Genomic DNA, 5,096 nt, shown 5'->3' on the forward strand with positions numbered 1-5,096 from the left:
AAAAAAAACAGACAAAACATTATGAGGTGAAAACATTTCCAAAAATACCATCTACTGCTGGGCATGCAGTCTGCCCTTAGGTGTAGTTTTTATACCCAGTGAGACACTATTGAATAAAACTATTGTTTTCCTTTGTGGGCAGATGTCAGTTGTAGATAACTTCTTGATTAGGAATAATTACTTGTGTCTGGTTTTCCTCTCAGTGATAGGATCCCACTGGCTGGAAAATGTGTAGACCCTGAGAGTACTGCCACTGCCTCTGTGAGTTCCTATGTGTGTCTGTCCAGCTGTATTTAGAAGGCTTTGTTTCCTTGGTGTCCCCCATTGTCTCTGACTCTTATAGTCTTTCTGCTTTCTCTTCAGCAGAGTTCTCTGAGTCCTTGGGATAGGAGTCTGATAGAGGCATCTCATTAGAACAGGGTTTCCAAGTTCTCTCATTCCCTGCACATTGTCTAGTTGTGGGTCTAGCTGTGTTCACAACTACAACAGGTGTAACCTTCTTTGATGAGGGGTGAGAGAGGCACTGATCTATGGCAAAGCAGAAAGTCACTAGGTATCATTATCTAGAATAGTATTAGGTTTTCCCATAGGTCCATGGCCTATACATTTTCAGGTTTTTGGTTACCTACACAGTGTTAGACAAGGATTCTATCTCACAGAATGGGCTTTAAATTCGGTTGGATCGTGGTTAGCTACTCCAACAAATTTAATGTCACTATTTTACCAACATATCATGTGGGCAGGTTGTCATTTTAGATGGGATGGTTGACAATTGGGTTAGTGTTTACCTTTCTCCTTTGGTAGCATGAAGAGTGCCTTCTAGTACCATGGACACCAGTCAGTTTGTATGAAGGCTTTAAAGAGGCACTGTGTTCAATGATATGTAGGTATAATAAAGACTTACCATCATTTTGGAGAAAATATCCAACAGTCTTGGTGACAGCCTGAGTTGTTTGATGGTTTTCATGGGGCTCCTTTGGTCACCAATTCAATGAGATGTAACTCATTCCCAGAAATGGAGGTTTCATTTGGTGGTAAGAGATATTTAGTTGGACTGTCTCCCTTCATATTTGGTGATTCTGTATAGATTTCTTTACTTTGTACATATATATTATTAAGAAGCTTCTACTATAGAAAGTTTCCATATGATCTCTCAGATGGCCCTTAGTTTTAGCTGTCCCTCCATGTAGTCCTCTTATACTCTCTTCCCTCCCCATTTATTTTAATCCTTCCATTCCAATCACTCCCCTGCCCTGTCTCCCCATAACTATATATTTTATTTTCCCTCTGTGGGAAAATGCTTTTCTCTCCCTAGTTCTTTACTCTATACTTCATACTCTGTGATGATACAGTACATACATATTAAAGGCTTAAACTCTACCGTCCACATATGTGAAAATACATACTATATTTGTTTTGGGGGGGTTGGCTTATCTTACTCAGGGTGATTTTTTTTTATAGCTCCTGCAATTTTCTATTTACCTGCAATTTTCGTTTTTAACAGCTGAGTAGTATTCCATTGTATAAAGGTACCACATATTCAGTATACATTAATTTGTTGATGGGCATCTAGGTTGTTTCCAATTTCTGGCTATTATGATTAGAGAAATAATAAGTATGGATGATAAAATGTCTCTGTAATCCTTTAGGTACATATCCACAAGCACGATAGCTGGATCTTGAGGTAGATCTATTCCCAACTTTTCAGGGAACCATCACAGTGATTCTCATAGTGATTGCACAAGTAATACTTTTACCAAAAATGAATGAACATTCCCTTAACTTCTCATCCTCAACCATTGGTGAAGGTGCAGCTTCAATTGCAGTAGAGACTCAAGCGCATGGGAGTTACCGGTGCCATGGGGTGACCACCAAGAACAGAGACAGATGTAGAGTGGAGCCAGCCTAATCCTTCAAGACAAGCTGGGTGTTCTCCAGGTGGCAGAGGCAGAGAACTGGTACTGCCTGAGCTTGTGAAGACCAGAGAGGGTTGTGAGTGAGTCTCAGACATCAAGCACTAACTTTGTAAAACTGTTGAATTTTGGCTTCACCTTGATTGGGACTGTGCCTTGATTTTTTTCCTCTTTGAGAAAGAAGGTATGCTACTTTTTAAAAAGTTTCATTTTACAGAGCCTACAGTTAAGAGAGTTCAGACTTAAGAAATAATGTTGGATTTTTAGAGATTTGGGACTTCTAAGTGTTAAAATCTTTAGTCTGTGAGTCTTCTTAGTTATATTTTGTTTTATATTGTGATGTTAATATTAACAAGACACCTTGGTGGGGGGGAAGAAAGTTTATAGTTTAATAGTGATGTGTTTGTGTTTCAAGTTAACAGGTGGTCAGTTGGGTTGTTTTGTGTTCTGTGTTTGCTTGTTTGTTGTCAATTTGATACTAAAGTCTTCTGAAGAGAGGGATGCTCAGATGACACTTTGGCCTATAGACAATTCTGTGGAACATTTACTTGATTGATGTGGAAGAGTTCAACATCCTGTGGGGCAAGGAACTTGTGTTACAGAACTATGCATGAGAAACTGGTACAGAAGGGAGAGGTTACAGTTCTTGCTTTTCAAGACTGGATTCAAGGGTTGGCAAGATGACTCAATGGGTATAGGTGCTTATGACAAACCTCATGGCTTGAATCTCATCCTTAGGCCCCACGCAGTGATAGGAAAGATCTAACTCCCACAGTTGTCTCCTGACCGGTACTTGTACTTGTTAGTATGTATCTACAATGGAATTTCTACAATCACACAAGCTAAAGACATGCAAGCAAGCACACAAAGGGGACATGGTTCAAGCCTAGACTATGACTTCCAACTTCAAAAGCTCTTAAATTTCAGGGTTTCGTTTTAAAACCTAGAGATAATTACTTTCTGGCCTATCTCATTGGTAGTTGGAAAGACAAAATCAGAATAGGCATGTGAGTAGTATGGTAAACTGTAAAATATTTATTATTTATTTATTTATTTATTTATTTATTTATTTATTTATTTTTATCTGTTGACCAGTTCATTTATTCATTTATTTAACTTTACATCCTGACTGCAGTGTCCCTTCTCTCTTTTCCTCCCTCCTGCCCCCCCCATCCACTCCTCCTACATTTCTCTTCAGAAAAGGGCCAACCTCAATGGATATCAGCCAGGCATGACATATCAAGCTGCAGTAAGTCTAGGCACCTCCTCTTGTATTAAGGCTAGACAAGGCAATCCAGGAAGGGGAAAGGATCCCAAAAGCAGACAAAAGGGTCAGAGATAGCCCCTGCTCCAATCATCAGGAGTCACACAAGAAGATCAAGCTATACAACTGTAAGTGTATGTGTGGAGGGTCTAGGTCAGCCCCATTCAGGCTTCCTGGTTGGCCATTCAGTGTCTGTGAGCCCTTATGGACCCAAGTTGGTTGATTTTGTGGCTTTTATTGTGGTGTTCTTGACCCCTTTGGGTCTTAAAGTCCTTCTATCCACACTCTTCATTGGGGTTCCCCAAGCTCCTCCTAACATTTGCATGTGGATCTTTGCATCTGGTTTTTATCAATTGCTGGGTGAAGCCTTTCTGATGACAATTGGATTCGATGCCAATCTATAAGTATAGCAGAAATATCATTAGGAATCATTTAATTGACTGGTTTTTTTTTTCATTCATGTTTGGTTCTATTGTGGGACTCCGGGTTATCTAGTCTCTGGCTCCTGGTCCTCCAGGCGCTGTGAGAGGTATGCTCCCTGTTGGTGCATGGGTCTCAAGTTGAATCACCCATCTGTTGTCCACTGATACAATTTCTGGCCACCTTTATCCTAGAACATCTTGTAGGCAGGACAAATTGTAGGTTGAAGGTTTTGTGGTTGGGTTGGTGTTCCAATTCCTGCCCTGGAAGATTTGTCTAGTTACAGGAGATGATGAGTTCAGCCTCTATATCCCCCATTGCTAGGAGTTTTAGCTGAGGTCGCTCGCATAGATTCCTGAGAGTTCCTGTTGCCCTTGGTTTCTAGCTCATCCTAGAGATGCACTCCACCCCAGTTTCCAGTTGTCTATCCCAGTATTCTCTTTTTCTGTAATCTCTACACCTGATTTTTCCTGTCTCCATCACTACTTCCAACCCCAGCTCAGAACAAACAAATCTATATTCTGTTTTCCCTTCTCAGTGAGAGTGATATATCCCCCCTTGACCCTTCCCTGTTACTTAGATTCTTTGGGTCTGTAGATTGTAGCATTGTTATCCAGTACTTTACAGCTAATTTCAGCTTATAAGTGAGTAAATACCATGTTTGTCTTTCTGGGTGTGGGTTACCTTACTCAGGATGTTTTTTTTCTAGTTCTATCCATTAGGCTGCAAATTTCATGATGTTATTATTTTTAATAGCTTAATAATACTCTGTGTAAATGAACCAATTGTTTTTATCCATTCTTTGGTTGAGGGAAATCTAAGTTATTTTCAATTTCTGGTTATTGTAAATAAACCTGCTGTGAGCATAGTTGAGTAAGTGTCTTTGTATATGGTATTACATCCTTCGGGTCATGAAAGAGAACTATTCCCAATTTTCTGAGAAACCACCAAATTGATTTCCAAAGTACTTGTACAAATATGCACTCCCATCATCAATGGATGTTCCCCTTACTCCACATCCTCTGCACCACGAGCTGTCACTTGTATCTCTGATGATGTTTGATGTTGGCTGAAGAGCTTCAGTTTAGAGTGAAGAGTACATAACATATAAAAGACATTTTTTTTACACACTGAACATACAGAAATAGCTCGTACAATACTTGACGCTCAGGTAGGTCCTATTTCAGACATTAAATATTGTAACATTTATTTAATTCAAACTTTTCACTAAAGAGATGAGAAATCGTAATTATGTATGCTGTTACATAAAATTCTAGAATTGTTATTATTTGTAAAATTAAATACAAGGAGATTGTGGATTATGTGGATCTATTAACTATAATTTTCCAACTTTGTAATAAAAATGTATTCATATATTAAATTTCTACTTATGTGAATTTTGTGTTGAACTGAGTTGTTTGCTTTGATATTTAAAGATGATGTCTGTTATTTACATAGAGTACTTTAAAGATTTTGCGTTTTTAATGTTACATTTTTTT

The sequence above is a fragment of the Mastomys coucha genome, unplaced genomic scaffold (genome assembly GCF_008632895.1).
Source record: "Mastomys coucha isolate ucsf_1 unplaced genomic scaffold, UCSF_Mcou_1 pScaffold9, whole genome shotgun sequence".
NCBI classification, from domain to species: domain Eukaryota; kingdom Metazoa; phylum Chordata; class Mammalia; order Rodentia; family Muridae; genus Mastomys; species Mastomys coucha.